Source organism: Podarcis filfolensis (genome assembly GCF_964270895.1).
Source record: "Podarcis filfolensis genome assembly, chromosome: 12".
In the NCBI taxonomy this organism is placed as follows: Eukaryota; Metazoa; Chordata; class Lepidosauria; order Squamata; family Lacertidae; genus Podarcis; species Podarcis filfolensis.
Window position 1 is genome coordinate 3,825,807 of NC_139614.1, and position 17,527 is coordinate 3,843,333.

At 44.3% G+C, this 17,527-nt stretch overlaps 1 protein-coding gene across 2 annotated transcripts in view; it reads left to right on the forward strand.

The window, feature by feature from the left end:
* Nucleotides 1-4,768: 4,768 nt before the first annotated feature.
* GLI3 (GLI family zinc finger 3) overlaps nt 4,769-17,527 on the forward strand; it is a 245,694-nt gene continuing 232,935 nt past the window's right edge. The window contains exon 1 of one of the 2 annotated variants that reach the window (XM_083577565.1): nt 4,769-5,142. The gene's annotated coding sequence lies outside the window, so the exon portion shown is untranslated. Of the gene's footprint in view, nt 5,143-5,450; nt 5,761-17,527 lie in introns of those variants that run through there. The other variant, XM_083577564.1, reaches the window with a different exon arrangement.

Genomic DNA, 17,527 nt, shown 5'->3' on the forward strand with positions numbered 1-17,527 from the left:
CGAAAGGAGGAAAGTGTATTTGAAAGATGTGGCAGAGATTCTTCCTATCCCACTGCCTGGGAGTGTGGGCCTATTTGTAATATGCTGGGTGGCCAGTTTTCAAAGTTTGTTTGAAAGCAACTGTGCTTTTATGATGGGCCTAAGAATTGGCAACACTTGTGCTTAGATTGCCACAGTATTATTATTTTTATGGGCTATGTTTCATAAATATAGTTGGAAATTAAAGAAACTACAGAATACCGCAAGTCACTTGTTAAAGAGGCAACTGCAATAAAAGAATGTGAGAGTCGCCATGTTCACTCAGACCAATAATTAACCTAACTTGGCATTACATCTTCCTGTAGTGACCAGCAGAATAATATTTAATTATCATTATAAATGCCGTTCATTAAATATGATCCAGACAGGATATTTAATATAACAACCTTCCACTTTTTAACAAATTAAAGTTAAATAAATGCCCACATGCAAACATAATATTAGCATATTATCAAAAGTGCCTGTTTCAGGTACTTAATGAAGTATAAAATAACTTAACAATGTAATAAACAAAAATATTGATTACTGTTAGAAGGAAAGGTCATCTTTATATTTTCTTTTTCAATCTATTATGCTTTTAATTTACAAACCCACAGATTAAGATTGCTGCTTTGCAAAGCTTTAGTTGACCGTTCTATTAATTAGTGCTTGCATCCCTAGTTATGAGGCTTTCTGTGTGGAACTAAGGCTGTGTACACATTACTCTGCATCTGGTGTACTCCTTCCACTGGTTTCCGAAGCTGTGTACTCACGATGCTATCCTCAATCCATATATCCTTTAGTTTCTTGGGAAATGCTGCATTTTGATGCCTTTCCCCCAGGATCCGACTTAAAACATAAGCCGTGTGAATACAATCCATGCCCTCTCCCTGCCTGCTAGTTTGGACAGACAGTGATCTAATAGAAAACACACCCAGTTGTACTGATGCGCACAATGATGCGCAAATGTGAGTTGAAGGGGTGCTAAATTTATTTTGCTGGTTTGGGGATTTATTCATCCATTTTCCTTTGGACAAGTATTTGTAGTCAAAAGGTATAAGTAATGGTGGTTTCTTGGATTCACCTATCCTTGTAGATCACAGAGGTGGAGGTAGAAGGGCAGATTTTTGTATGCAGGCAGAACCCACTGAGCCACAAGTTATAGGTTAGGTTAGAAAAAGGAATAATAGGAATGTAAAAATAAGATTAAATTCAGCAGATATTATTATAGAGGGGCCAGATACAGTTCAGGAGAGGATATTAAAGGGCAAGTTGAATCTACTGTACTCACTTGATTTCTTTAATATGGTAGCAAGTACACAAAAACGCATTGTGAAGGAACAAGATTTATAATCTTGTCATCACCATTTCTCTTGTACAGATGGGTAAGAACCTCATTATTCCATGAAGCTTGTACCACCTCTGAGAAACCAAGTCATTTCCCTGGTGATGGAAAAGAAACCCTATTTATGTAATAATATTTGGACTGTAGCTTGCTTACCTGCCAGACGGGCTGCAGCGCCAACCATGCCCTTGGGGTGTATCTGACTGAGCCAGCCCAGCTTCACTCTGGTCCACCCCTTTGGTTTTTATCTCAGGGCCTAGTCCACCTCCTCATCCAGTTTTGAAAAACCATTTGTACATGTTCCATCTGTTGTGTAATAACCCTTACTAATGTGCCATAGAGTTGTAGTGATTACTTTATTTTCCAAATAAAAGAAGGTAGATATCCCTTTATAAAGTTATGCTGGGTTGCCAGGTACCATGTGCTGTCATTTACATGCAATAATACTTTGGTCACTGCTCCCAGTTGGTTAAACAATCTTGCACCAGGTTCCATACGGTAGTCAAGTTTAAGTCCAGGGTTGCCACCCAGCTGGTCAGTTGCATGACCAACTATTCTAGGACACATTAATTTAGGGTGTCTAGAAATTTTATTATTGGTATGAGCTTTCGTGTGCATGCACACTTATTCAGATACCAAAGTGTGCATGCACACGAAAGCTCATACCAATAACAAACTTAGTTGGTCTCTAAGGTGCTACTGAATGGATTTTTTAAAAATTTTGTTCCAACTACGGCCGACCAACACAGCTACCTACCTGTAACTAGAAATTTTACTTCTTTGTCATGACTGTAACACATATGTAGCCAGTCTGAGTGTAGTTGAAGCGGCACATTATTACATTTCCTCTTTTGGATGCTTCCATGAGTTCATTCTTCATCTCAAGGTCTCCAGGATCATTTTGACCAGGGGAAAGATAACATGTGCCCTGCACTAAATTACTCTTTGGGTCTGATATCAATACCCATAATGATTCTGTGGCAACATCTTACAGGCACCCCTCCATTCACGTGGGGTTATGTTCCAAGGCACTACACACGTTGGTGAAGTGGCAGTAATTGAAACCGATTGAAAAAGCCTGCAAACACCCCATTCTCCCCTTTTAGTGACATTTCAGCAATCTCTTTATGACGTTTCCAAGTCACTTCTGGGTTTGTTGTGATTTGCGTATACACAGTTGTGCACATATCAAACGAGTGAAAACGGGGGGCTGCCTATATACACCTGGGCTCTGCATCCACTTGGGGTGATTCAGAATGGGCCCTTCCCTGCAACCACCTGATTCCCACTTCAGCCATTATGGAACAGCGCACGGCCCCGGCCCCCTCAATTGTGGGGGCAAGGTGGCATACTTGCCAGAGGTAAAAGTGCCAGGTAACAGGTGACTGGAAAGACATCTGCCTGAGACCCTGGAGAGCCACTGCCAGGCAAAGCAGAGAATGCTTCCTATGTGCTTTTATTTTGGCTGAAACAACCTGACTGTAGCTTTTATCTTTGTTAACTGCTTTGAGGTTTTATTGCAATCAAGTGGTAAATAAAGGTTGTGGAACAAATAGTAAATATATGGATGTATAGTTGGCATCCATCTGTCTTGAGAGTGCAGCTCCGGGCATGAAGTCAGACTGGGCTGCCCAGACGAGAAGCGTCTCAGCCTCACTGATGTGGTCCAAAGGGAAGCAGAGCAAGACGTTTGGCACCAGCTTGGCTGCAGGAGTTGCCAGAAGGAGGCGTGCAAGGCACCATCCAACCCTCTTAGGGACTCCACTATGGATTTATGTAGTGTTTACTCCGTGGGTAGGCAAACTAAGGCCTGGGGGCCGGATCCGGCCCAATCGCCTTCTCAATCCGGCCCACGGATGGTCTGGGAATCAGCGTGTTTTTACAGGAGTAGAATGTGTCCTTTTATTTAAAATGCATCTCTGGGTTATTTGTGGGGCATAGGAATTCGTTCATCCCCCCCCCCCAAAAAAATATAGTCCGGCCCCCCACAAGGTCTGAGGGACAGTGGACCGGCCCCCTGCTGAAAACGTTTGCTGAGCCCTGGTTTACTCCTTAGCCCTTTCTTCTCCCAAACCTCAAAGCAGTGGAGGTTTAGGGTCAGACATCTTTCTCCGAGATGGGCCCCCTTCTCAGGTTGATGAGCCCCATCTGCCCCTCACTTCCCTCTGCAGCACGTACAGAAACCACCTTCTTGACTGTTGGGCCCACTATTGGGCTCGTCCACTCAGTCTGCCGGACACATGCAGGGGAAGGCCTTAACTCACCGAGGGCTTGAGACCCATCGGCTACCCTCACCTGGATTAGCCGGCCATTTGGAGCCCTTCTCAAGGTGTAGCAGCTGCTGCAAGCTGACAGTTTCTGGGTGACAGCTGAATTCAGGGTGGGGAACACAGGTCGACAAACTACCCCAGAGGAGCATGGCTGTTAGTACCCCTCTGGTGGGGTACTACCCTTCCCCTAACACTCCACACACCCATGGATGTAGCACACATGGATTAATGCAGAGCCCACTGGGGTGCTTTTTAGATGTGTGTTGCCTGATCTGACCCCCCCCCCCCCCGCCTGCTTCTGTGCCTTGAATGCTCTTCTGCCCAGGCCCCAAAGGCACAGCTCTGAACCTGGTGCAATGCAAAATCTCCCATGGAGAATAAAATGGCCCGAGTTAAATTTGGACTTCCCCTGGGTGCTTGCACTGCCATTGTCACCTGAACTCTCCACCTCACGGCAGAATTTTGTGGTGAAGGTGGGAGAACCAGGCCAGCCGTGCCTTTAGAAAGCAGTGGGAGAAGCTGGCTCCCGAGAAGAGCGGGCGTGCCAAAGCCTGCACAGATTCAAGTGTCCAAAAAGAGAGAGTGTGGAATTTAATTCAGCTCCACATATTTGTACATAATGAGAAATGCCCGAAGATAAGCACAAAGGTAAAGCGGGGATGACAAGCCGTGTACTGCAGGTCCTTATCTATCTGGAGAATCCCCACGAACTTTTTTGCTCTCTGTGTTTTTTTAACACCTACGATGGACCTTCTTTTAGCATAAACGTGGGAGCCTCCTAACGTTGAAGGGCTGGAGGGTTTGTCTGCGAGAGGCACCTCTGGGCTGGGAAAGGGAAGGCGGCACCCCGCGGCCTGAGGGGAAAGGTCCTCCCCGAGGGCACCCGCTTCTCTGGCGCGTCCTCCCAGCCGTGGGAGCGGCCTCTGAGGGGGAAAGGAAGGGGCGAGCGGGGGCCAAGTGCCGCAGCCTGCCGGCCCCCGGAACCTCCTCTCGCGGGCGGGCAGCTCGCCTGGGGCCTAAGCGCCGCGCGCGCCTCTCGGGTTCCCGCCCTCCGCCCCTCGCGCCCTTCTGGTCTCGTTCAGGCTTTTGCATCCTCGGCCAGGCTGCTTCGCTCTGGTCGCCTTTCAGGCCGAGAGGCCCTCCCGTCCCCGAGGCTGGCGGAGCGGGCTGAGGCGCTCCAGAATCCCCGGGGAAGGCAGGGCTCCCCTTTTGGTGCCAGCCCCGCTCCACGTGGAGAGGCGCGCGCAAAGAGAGGAAAGTTGCGCGAGCTGGCGCTCCAGCAGGATCGCGGGGCGTGTGTCTGTCTGTCTGTCTTTCTCCCGGCAGATCGCCTCCCCCAAACACCCAGAGGGGGAGGAGAAGGAGAGAGGGAGGAGAGGAGGAGGGAGGCGGGCGGGCGGGCGAGCGGCGGAGGGCTGAGCCGGACAGCCCGGCAACATCTGCAAAACTTGGAGGCGAGGAGGGAGGAGGCAGAGGAAGCGGCAGACTCGGGGCAACTTTTCGGAACACGTGAGTTATGAGAGTTGCATGTTTTCCTTTCCCCTTCTTCTTCCCTGGACCGAGAGGCAGAGAAAGGAACGAAATCGGAGAAGGGGGAGAGAAAGAAGAGAAAAGCGCAGCCCAGGGAAGGGAGCAGGGGGAGGAGGAAGGGGCAGCGGCCGAAGCGCCTTTTCCTCCCTTTGCGTGCAAGTTTGTGATTTGCGCATTGGCGGCGGACTGTCCTCCTTTTTTCGGGCTTGTTTCGGTTGTTGTTGTCGAACCGGGAGAAATGTCACTCCGGGATCCTCCGTGAGTCAGAAGGGATCGGATTACAGCGGGGGGGGGGGCGAGGAACCGCTGGAAGGTCTCGGCGGAGAAAGAGAAATAAGCGCGCGCGCGCCTGAAGGCAGCCCCCAAACGGGAGGGCGAGCGCCGGGCGCGTAAAAGAGAAGGCAGACCTCTCCCAAGAGCCCCGAACAGCCCCGCGCCCTCCCGCTCCTCCCCCTCCAAAACAGAAGCCAAATGCCCTCATTCATCCTCGGGGAGCGGCGCTGCTAAGTTGGCCGCGGAGGAGCCGGCGAGGCCCCGATCTTCGCCTATGGGGAGCTCGCGGGCTGCTCCCCACCCCAGCCGAAGCGGCGGCGGCAGGTAAGCCGTGCCCGTGCTTTTCGGGCGGGTGGCTGGAGGTGCGCGCGCGCGCGTAAAAAGAGAGAGAGGAGGGGAAAGTTCTTTGTTTAACTTGCAGTGCGCTGGCCGCGCGGAAAAGAAAGTTGGAGTGGGGCAGGGAGGGAGGGAGAAGAGCTTCCCTTTTCTGCCCTCGATCCCTCCTCCGAGTCCGGCGGGATGGAGAGTTGGGGGGGAAGTGGAGCTGGCCAGGCTGCCGAGGCAGGGCGCGCTTGCTGGCGAGTGGCTCGGCTGGCGCTCCTGCAGGGGCTTGTCCCGGAGCAAGCCCGGCTCGGCTCGAGCTGGCGGAGGCGCCAAAAGCGCGCGGCGCGTGGGCCTCTCCTCGCCCCCTTCGCGCTCTCTGCGCTCGGAGAGCATTGGGAGGCTTAAGGTCCCGCAGCTCCGTTGCACTGCTGCACATTTTGCAGGCTCCCAGCAGCTGCTTGGCCTCTTCCAAGGGGCGGGAGGGAGAGAGAGAGAGAGCGGGGTGGAAATAGCGTGGACTTTCTTGCCAGCAGTTTCTGTGGTGGCTGGAAGTTTGCCACATCTGGAAGGGTGGAAGCAAGTGATCGGATGTGGTACTGTACACAACCTTCTGCTGTTATTTGTAGTGTTAGGAAGGGTGCCTTTTTAATCTCTTCTCTCTCTCTCTTTTTGGAGTGATTCATTTGCTTGGAAGGTCCTGGGAAAAAGGGAGGGGGTGTTGAAGGAAGACGGGAGCAAAGCTTCCAGTTTTAAAAAAGCTGAGAGTTAAAAGCGAAACTTTCAGAGTTTACTGTTGCAGAATGAGAGAAGGGTCCCGTGGCAACTTGAAGGTTGGTTAGCTGGTTTTGGCACAGATGCTTGAATTTCCATTGTTAGCTGACACACTTGTAATAATCTGGCAAGGTGCAACCCAAATGCTCCCTGGATCTGAGTATTTTTCTGTTGTGCAGATTTCTCCTTTCCTTACATTTTGGCTGCTTCTGCCAAACTTCATTCTCTGGATGGCGAGGACCGGACAGCTATATGAATCACACCCAGCAGTTAACTTTCTCAAACTTGGAAAAGGGCTAGAGGGAGCTTGGGAAAAGAGGCATAGTAAATAGTGGCAGGCAAAGCAATTTGGATTAGACTCTTGGGCAAGTAAACACATCAAAGGGACCCTAAAAGGCTCCTGGAAAGTATCTGTGTTGTTATGTCAGCGCAACCCTTCTTCTTTCGGGTTGTTCACAGTTGCAGCTTTTGTGATTGGGAGGGGGCTGCCACTTGGGGTTTGCGGCTGCAAGCACCATGTGGGGAAAAGGGTTTACAAAGCTAACCCCCTACCCCAAATTATTTCAATCCTCTGGTGTATCATGTTGATTCCATCCTTGGGGTCTGGTGTTTGTGGCCTTTTGCCAGTTTATATGTAGAGATATTTATGTAAAACATTTTCTTGCTGTTCTCTGCCAGCTGTTCCACATTTTCCAGCTGCCAGTTCAGTTTGAAATGATGGGCCATTTCCATCCCAGCCTAGCAGAGCCTTTTTAAGGCCAAGTTATAGGTGGCAAGTTAGCATGCAGGGGACTAAGAGAAGTCAGCATTAGCTAGCTGGGCAGCAGACGTTGTTAACTTGCTTCTTTTTGGAAGGCATTAAACTTTTTTTAAAAAAATAAATCAGGCCTTTTGTATTTTGATGTTTGAACCTGCAATTTTGGTTTTATTTGTATGGGTCACAAAAAACAACAACAAACTCATCTGTTCCCAGCTCTTTTGAATATGTGGTTCTTTTAATTATATCAGGGCATTCTGTGCCTTTCTCTGTGTCCATATGATTCCAAAACGGCAACACAAATACTTGGGTGCAAATGAACACTGAGAAACCAAGCTTGTGTTTGAGAGGAGTAGATGAGGAAGGAAAGAAGGGGTTGTCTTCTCTGTCTAGATTATACCCTAAAATTACTCATAAGTAGCCTTTAACTGTTCAGTGCATTTATGCAGTTGCATTCTCAATTTGGAATGGTGTGTTAGTGATCGATGCCTATAATTGTTTCCTTTAGGCTCTTTATTAAAAATTAATTGGGATCTGACAGTTTATTAATTGCATATCTCAAAGATTATTTTGAAAGAAGGATGCAGTGTTTAAAATGTAAAGAATTATGAACATTTGAAATACTTCTGAGCACCTTATTGTAGCTGAGTTGAGGTTATCTGTTAAAAAAAACCTAACCATGAATGACTTCAAAACAATTTTTTTCCCCTTCCAGTAGCACCTTAAAGACCAACTAAGTTAGTTGAATGACTTCAACAGTGTAAACTGTATAAAGTATTTCAAGAATTTATTTACGAGATATTGCTTGCAACATACTGGTAGATGACTTGTAGATGGTTATTTTTCAGCCTTATTAAAACAAACATTAAATTATATCAAATTGGCTGTAAGAGGCAGTTGGTTAGCTTTTGCTAGAACAAAACAGCTTCAATTCTCTGCATGTTTGCTCAGAAGCAGGTCCTACTGAGATCAATAGGACTATAGATGAAGCAAGTCTGTGTGGAAGAATGCAGTTTACTTGATTTCTTACACTGTGTTTGTAAGACACCCTTACTAGGAAATAAATTCCAATGAAATCAGTTAGATAGAATATACTTTGAAGCAATTATGTTTAGGATCAGGGTGCTGGAAATCAGGAAAGATGGAAGGATGATGTAATGTAATTCTTCAAAGGAAAAAAATCAAAGCTAGAGAGTCAGTACAGTAGCTGTATTGCAGGGGTGTATGTGTGCATGTGTTCATAATTTTACGTCGCATCACTGCTCATGTTCGTCAGTGAAACTTTGTTTGCTAAAGCTTTTATCTGCATAAGAAATACTGAACCAAAAAAGACATTGCATATATTGTCTTGACTAAAAATGCAAAACTTGTACCAAACAGAAGTTTGTAGAAAAGGCAAAGTCTTTTGAAATATAAATGGTTTGTAGTTACGTTCCAGGCACCTTGCATTATTTTCATATGGTATTTTTCATTTGGGTGAGATGTATTTGGACAGAGACAACATTTTCTATATGCAAAATGTTGAACTCTGGTTCTGCTGCAAACACAACAATCAGAGCACTTGCTTTGAAAGTTTAAAAGTTTAAAATTCATGTGGGGAGAGGTCCAGCTTTGTACTATAGAAGGCAGGGACTAGTTTTCATTGATTTCAATGGAGTAAGGGTGACTTTCTTTGCTGTAATTATTAATTACCTTTTATAGGACTTTTAAGAGTACTAAAGTCATCTCTTTCTTACTTGCAATCATTTGTAATTACTAGCATGCATCACTCTCTTGTTTTACGCTTTGCAAAGGTGTTTATTTGATGTTTAAAGGCATTTTAGAAAACTTTTCTACAATTTCCCTTCAGAGTAAAGCATCTGATGCTTATTAAACTGGGAAGGGGGAGGCCAGAGAGTTATGAAAGGAAACGGTTTAATGGCCATTGTTGCCTGCACTCCAGCGTGAGGAGACAGTAATGTACTACGAAGAAGCAGACTCGGAGCAAGAGTGAATCAATGAGTCATGAAATCCTCAGGAAGACCTTAGTAATGGAATGTTAATGCTTTTAGACTATAGCAGATTATCTCAAAAGTCAGAGTTTTCTACTATATATGCAATTGTGGTAAATCCCCTAAACTAAAGAAATACTTTGAAGAAGGCATTCCTAAGACTGGTCCTCATATTCTTCAGTTTATTTGATATTTTTTTTTAAGAAGTCAAGACATATTTCATTTGATCAGTTTGCAGTAAGGAAGTGAGATGCTAAATTTACTCAATAAACCTTTTGTTCTTGTTTTACAAAAGGCTCAGCTCTAATAATTATTTCAAAGAGCCTTTTAATCAGTATTTCCAAAACATACACCTTCAACCTTCCTTTGCTCTCCCTGTTCTGTTGCTTGTCTACATTGGAATTGATTTGTTCCAGCTTAAAAAAATAAAATAAAGGGAGATAGAATAAACAACAAAAAAAATTGGGGGCATGCTGTAAAACTTTTTTTCAAGTTTTCTCTGTGTATTTTCCTATCTTTACTTTTATTTGATAGGTCTGTGAAATAGAGCTGTAGACTGGCAAAGACTTTAAATGAAATTTCACACTTTGATGATTTTTTTTTTCAACTTTGATATATTGACAGCAAAAGGAGCTGCAAAGCTTTTATATAACTTGAGCAGTAACGCCAAGCAGCAGTCAAACGTCTCTCTGCATTTGTGTTTAACTGCAGAAGAAAAACATGTCCATGGGCAGTTGAGGTTCTTATCAACTCCCTAATCCCAGATCCCAGCAAACCTTGAGGGCATGCCTCAGATCTTGCTGAAATCATTGTAGACTCTCTCACAGTTTGCAGATTAAATATGCTATGTGTTCCTGGCTCCAACAACAGTTTTATGAGCTTACTTAGCTTCCTGTTTTAAGATCTCATTTTTCTGAAGTTTTTAGGAGCTGCTAAAGGCAATGCTGTCTGGGCTAAGTAAGTGGCTCTTGTTAATTTAGAGACACTTCAGATATTTTATTCTGTCTGTAAAAATAGCCCAAATTGTTATTTTTAAATTGGAAGGCTATTTACATTGAAGGAGCAGCAACAAAAAAGCATTCTTTCTAAAGGGAGATGCTGCTGTCCTCCGGCGTGTCGGGGGAGGGCACAACGTTGTAAAGTTTTACATGGAACTTGATTTATTTGTTAATGGTGATTGGTCTGTCGAAAAATTAGACTTCTGTTGGAATTTCAGCGGTTAGGCAAAATCTCAGTATCTTTGTTCCTTACTGGTTGTTTGATGGGTCCTGAGAAATTTGTACATCTTCTCCCCCTTGCCAAACAGACTGCTCTACCATTGCAGGCAAGGCCCCCCCCCCCAAATTGTAATAATTCACATAGTTTGAAACCAAGGATATTTTTCCTATTCCTACATCGGGAAAGAACAATTTTGTCTGTTCCTTTCATCCTAAATCTTTTGTTTCCCCATAGCTGATGAACAGTTAACTCCCAAGTTTCATTCCCTGTTGTAATCATGTTTATGTATTTAGCGTAAGAGTGGCTTGTTAAAAGAAGGAAAATACCTATATCATTGTTCAACAACATGTGTCAAGTTATTCCCAAGGGAAGTTGAGCCAATTTTGTGCTTAAAGGTTATTCAGTGAATGAAATTGTGAAAGCCCATTTGTCAAGGTACTGCGTGGTTTCTCTTAGTTTTCAACCCCCAAATTCATTGTCTTCCTGGCCCAGTCATTAGTCATCAGTGTATTAGCAATGCCTTCAGGCAATGCTGCCCAGCAGTACTTCTTCACACTACTCTAGCTCTCAAAGTGCACTCTGCCGACTTGCAGAATTACTGCACTGATTTCCACTTGGCTGGGTTTTGAGGTAAGTCCCCTCCCTGCCTCCTCCTCGCTCAGCTCGCTCTCTAAGCCCCTGCTTTCTTTCAGAGTCTCGCTTTCTGCAGAGACTTGGAGGTGTGTGTGGATGTGGGAAGGGTTAGGATTTTTCTTAAGGACGTCGTTGTTATGGTATGAACAATACGTAATCATTACACTATTTTTCAGACTGCAAGTAGATTGCTAAACGGAGGCTTTCTGTGTTCTTTCAAGAGTTTCATAATTGCTCAATACTGTATTCCATTGTGAGCATTGTTTTAAGAATTAGTCTCAGTATTAAAATAGCAGTAATTGTTTTTAGCCTACATGCTTACTCAAAAGTAAGTTGAACTTGGTGCAGTAATGAGTCTTCTTAAGACCACAGCCCTTCTATGCCCTTGCTTGGAAGTGAGTGCCATTTCTGTGATGTAAATCGCTTGGGTTTATTCTGCACTCCTATGCACCCTTCCTAACTTAATCAGTAATGAACTTGGCCATGTAGGATGGTGTGGCTTGACCTTTTCAAATGTGTAAGGTTTTTCACAAATGTGCATTCTTGGAAGGAGAAGATGGAATTTTGTGATTTTTGGGGAGTGGATTCAAAAGTACCTTCTGTTGCAGCAAAACAGAGCTGCTTTCTAGTCCCTTCTCCCCTGGCACTGCAGGAAGAGGGGGGGAAAGGTAAAATGTTCTGATACCTGTTTTACAACAAGACACAAGTGCAAAGCCTGAAATGAAGTTTAAAAGTTGGAAGGAAGGGCTTTATAAAGTGTGCATATTTACAATTGGAGTTCTTCTTGGGGCATGAAGCTTGTCATTCTTTTTACTGGAAAGGTGAAACATCTGGCTTTGCTTAGAATGTGAAAGACAGAATTCCTGGAGTTGAACCCCACGACTCTTAACAAGATCTTCCGAGAAGCCTTTGCTTAACATCTTGATTGGTAAAAGGTGGGGTGCTGGGGCCTGTTATTTAAATGACCCAAATTGAAACGATAAGTGCTCAAGCATATAGTATTAAAATTGCCGCTGAATGCCAGAGACTGCTTTTTGTGGCTATATTCTTCATTCAGCTCCATTGCACGACGCTGATAGATTTAAATTTCATTGCAGTTGGGATTGATGCCATAAAACAATACATCATTGGGAATGGAAAACAAGCCATGATAAAGTCCTTGTGCCACTGGGATTCAGCAGTTAGCAGCATAGGAAAAGGGAGTATCTGTGCCAACCTACAGCTGTAGTGTTGTTGTTGTTTGAACAGGTGAAAGCAGGACACAAAGCAAAAAAGGGATAAAACCCCCCAACACTGCTGGTACTGTGTTTTCTTTATTGTTGTGGGGCGGGGGAGAGCCCCAAAGGGCCTCTATCACTGTCACCTCTTTTCACCAAAAAAACCTCACCGCAAGCATTCCCATTGCTTATAACAATATCAGTTGAAGAAGTCTTCAGACTTGCTATGAGCACAGCAAGATATGCTTGTCCTCTTCTGGGGCATATTCTCATGCTTCTGAGTGACCCATAGAATAAAAGGCATGCATCTTCAAAGGGTTTCTGCATGGGCTTATGTTACGCAGGGGAATGTGAACGGTGACCTGGAATAAAAAATGTACTTCATCCATGCTTTTTCCTACCGAAATATAGGGTGCATCTTTTCCTCCCTACATAAATGCTTATGGCAAATTCTCTCTTCTTTCCCCTTCCTCTCTCCTAATGGAATTCATGAATATACTACAGTATAGCAAAACAGCAGAGCTTTGGACTAGTTTCTCTGGATTCTTCTGTAAACTTGCAATGATTTAGAAGGTGCAAAAACAGTTTTCTGTAGTTGTCAGGTACACTGTGCTATCAGTGCCAAATACAATTTATGAGATCAGACAAGTGAGTGTCTTCCCTCCCCAGTCTGCCTTCTCCCCCCAACTTTGATTAGATACAAGATTTATGAATTTATGGGACATTGTTTGTTGCTCTCTTTTACTGGAAGGAGATACACAATTGGAAGAAGTAATTCAAAAGGAATCTAAAGGCTATCTAATTCAAGAATTGTAGACTTGGAAGGGGTTCCAGTGGTCCTACATAGTCCATCACAGTGTAGGAATCCCCATCCAACCTCTGCTTAAAAACCTCCAGTGAAGGAGAGTCCACTACCACTAGGCTGGTTTTGTTTTGCAGTTCTGTGTAATTCTGTGAGATTCTCATTGCCTTCCCCTGATCAGCTGTACTTGCAGGAGAATGCAGATCACACAACCTTACAAGCTTGCATTTTGCATGTTGGCAAGTTGCTAGTGATTTCAGTGGCATGTACACAATAAATCAGGATGCTGAGTTCTCAAACAGTTGTTGAATTTCTACTTGCAGCAGGAATTACGGAACTGAGTCTCAAATGAGAATCTGCAATAGAGATTCTCTTTTTTATTTTAGTGCTGAGTTTCAGCTCTTGAAATAATAAATTAAAGTTCCTATTAAGTATTTGGCTCTGTCTCTTTTTATTCTGGTGCTGTGGAAGTAGAGTGTATGTGAGCTATGAGCAAATGCAGAAGCACCGAGTAGACTATAAAACCAGATGAAGAGACTTTCCTAGAAGCAGATGCTGCTCTGAGCTGAGTTTCATCTGTTAGGAGCTATACTAGGCTCATAAACAGCCACTTGAAAGCTTGCCTACGGTACTATCTGCCACCAGACAACTAAGCAGGGAAGGTCACTCACTATCTTAAACTTACATAGCTATGTATGAGTAGGCAGGCTAGTAAAAAAATGTATGACAAACTTTTAGGGGCTTATTTGCAAAATGGAATTGGAGCATTAGCTCATTTTAATTCGGTCAGCTTGGCCAGTTTGTTTATTATTTATACAGTGGTGCCTCTGGTTACATACTTAATTCGTTCCAGAGGTCCGTACTTAACCTGAAACTGTTCTTAACCTGAGGTACCACTTTAGCTAATGGGGCCTCCCGCTGTTGCTGTGCCTCCGGCGCATGGTTTATGTTCTCATCCTGAGGTAAAGTTCTTAACCTGAGGTACTACTCGTTAGCGGAGTTTGTAAGCCGAGGTGTTTGTAACCTGAGGTACCACTGTACTTTTATACTGGGGTGGTCAATCTTTTTGCGGCCTTTGGGCACATTTGCAAATGGGATAAGCTGTTGTGGACACCTCACACCCACACACTTACACTCACACTCACACTCACTACACCCAAGCCTTTTTGCTGGCTGCTCCCAGACTCTGGAACTCCCTCCCTGGAGAAGCCCGACTGGCTCCCTCCTCCTTGTCTTTCCACGGAAGACTTTCTTGTTCCAACTGGCTTTGGCACCTGACTGCTTTAATGAGAGAGCAGGTGCTGTGCTGTTTTACTGTGAGTATGCTTTTAATAGAGCTTTTACATTTATATACAGGCACCCCCCCCACTTATGTGAGGGTTATGTTCCTGGCCCTCATGCGTGTAAGTGAAATCACGTAAACGGGAAGTGCCTTTAAACATCCTCTCTGCCGCCCTCTCTCCAGACCAAAAATACCTTATCCGAACATATCCATAACTAGAATTAAAACTCTGGGGTGTGTGTATGTCTCCTCGCGAGTCACAAGGACTTTCCAGCTCTTTATTTATTTCCTGGTGCCACACATATATGCAGTTGCGTGCAAGTCAATCACACTTAAGTGTGTGTGTGGGGAACGCTTGTATAGCTTTAATTCTGTTAATGTTTAATTGTTTTTTATTGATTGTTTCCTCCTCTGTGCTTTTAGCTGTTCTTATTTTACCTGTAAGGCACATTAAGTTAAGCTGCAATAGAAAGCTTTCAAGTCTGATTTGAAATAGAATGATTTCAAATCATTCTATTTCAAAATAGAATGAGAAGCACTGGGTATGTACATTAATTGTAAGAAAATCTAGATTATTAATATCAGGGGCAATCCCATCTGTGGTAGCTCAGATTTATGGGATAGGATACAAATTAGGGAGAATTTCTGTGTGTTTGTGTGAATCTTCATCTGTTTGTTGTCTGGTTCAGAGAGATATACAGGACTCTAAAATGCTTTCATCTAGCAATTAATTGCAGCTGAAAGGAGTAGCGCATAGCACTCTGTAATCCTAATATCACTCCCAGTTACCCTGTGAGGTAAGTCACTGTTATTCCCATAACGCTGATAGAACCTGGAAGGTGATGATTTAACAGGGGTACCCGGTTAATTCATGTCTGAACAGGGATTTGAACCTTTTTTCTTTTCAAAAGGCTTTGAGGGCCACTTCACACATTACATGGAGATGAGGTCAGGTCAACCGGGACCTACAGCTTGTTGCAGCTGAGCACAGTGCCTTTGCATTTTCATGCCTTAAATCAACAGTGGGCAGTCTACCAGCTTGCACATCTAATCTGTCTTTTACGAGAATCTGAGGTCCATCAGTTAGAGCCTGGTACAAAGGACTTACACATCAAAATAAGGAATTATGAGACCCAAATTTATTCTGAGTTGCAGAACTGAACAGAACTCACAATTCTTCCACTCATAAATCCATTCCTGGTTACCCTTCACTTTCTTCATTTCTGCAGCCTATTTCAGCAGGAGGGGAGTCATTTTGTTGTTGCTATTGTTAAACAATTTGAAGTAAAAAAATACTTGCAAATCACCCAGAGATCTAGCAGTAGATGCAGCTCTATCTTCTGCCTCCCTGTGCTTTAGAATACAGTGTGCATTAAGAAGTCAGCACGTTGGCCCTGATTCTTCTGCGGGGAGTGCTTTGAGGTGCTTCCTATGCAGAAATGTATTTGAAGAATGCTGTATTGGAAATGGATGTTTGTGGAAAATATTTCTTGTCTGAAGTCAATAATAGAGTTGTTATTCTTGTGAGGAAAAATGCATTATCCCTAGTTTTCACTCAAAAAAATTATTGTGCAACAGAGTGGGGGTCCCTGTATTATGAAGGATGGGAGTTTTTAGCTGAAATGCAATGTTCCTCTCCAGTGTGCCTGGGGGGACGGGACTTAAAGTTCAGTGGTAGAACATGCTGTGTTCATTCATTCGCTGCATCTGCAGCCCTTTCTTACCCTGATGAGCTCAGGGTGGCATATGCAGTTTCTTGCCCCCTTTTATCTTCACAAGAACTCGTTCTAGTAGATTTGGCTGAGAAGTAGTGACTGGCCCAGGGTCACCCAATGAGAATAATTAGTAGGCTGTGATTTGAACCCTGGTCTCCTTGATCTTCCTCAAGCCTGGCTCTCTTTAGAAGCTTCTAGGTTCAATCCATAGCATCTCCAGTTAAAGGATCTCAGGTTGCAAGACTGGAATCTGCATGAAACCTTGGCGCGGCACTGCATATAGGACTAGGTGGAGCACTAGCTTGACTTGGCATACAGCAGCTTCACCTGCTGCTTTCTTCAGGGTATGCTGTATGCCAAGTCAAGCTGTTCATTGGTTTGGTTTGCACATCATGCTAATCCCAACAATGTCTTCGTGCAAATTTGTGAGCACATGGCTGTTTTGTTCCTTTCCGTTTGTTGCACTGCTGTGCTGAGCTAAGCCATAGTTTGGCTTGGCAAGTTGCCTGAACTTAGGCTCATGGTTTAGCTCTCCCAGAAAAACCATGAGCTGCAAACCTTAGGGCATACTTTGGTTGCAGCTCGTGGTTATTCTCGAGAGCGTCAAACCATGAGCTCAGGTTTAGAAGTCTTGATAAGTCAAGCCGTAGCTTGGGCTCAGCAGAATGACTGGGAGCAGCAAAGCAGCTGCAATCTCTCCTGAAGCATGCATCTTTGCACCACAAGCCATGCTTTGATGTAGCATGTCATGCAGGCCAGGCCATTGTGCCAGTCACTTTTTCCTTTTCATATCCAGTTTAGCTTTCTCTTGGGATAAAATAGACAATCTTCCATCTCTGTTCTCTTTGTGCCCTGCTTCCTTCTGTGCTTGATCTGCTTTTCCCTCCTCCATTCAGCACCCTACTTTAGTTGTATGCATTGCAGCACACACATACTGGCCTCATGGGGATAGTGCGACATTTTGAAAATACCCAAATTGCTAAGGAAAGTATACAAATGTTTTTCTCTTTAAGTGGAATGTATTTGTTGATAAAGCTTGCTGCTTTCACCTAATAAATGGAGTTAAAAATCTTTGTGGTGTCTGTGGCACATTTTTATTTGCAGGCATGGGAAGCTTTGTCCTGGAGTGATAAGTTGTGACCGGCACATAGCAGAGGACTTTCAATGTCTTTAAACTTGTGTCATAGTTTATGGACCATCCTCTGCTTCTCAGGAAAATGTCACTGTGGATCTGCACAAATTATTGTTAAATGTTTTTGAGGGCTTTGGGTTTTAAACATGCCCAGCGCAAGCTTGTATGAATCTAAATAAAATAGCACTTGTTTTAAATTGTCTTGTGTGCGTTCTGAATGGATCTGATAACGACGGAGCTTTCTTTATT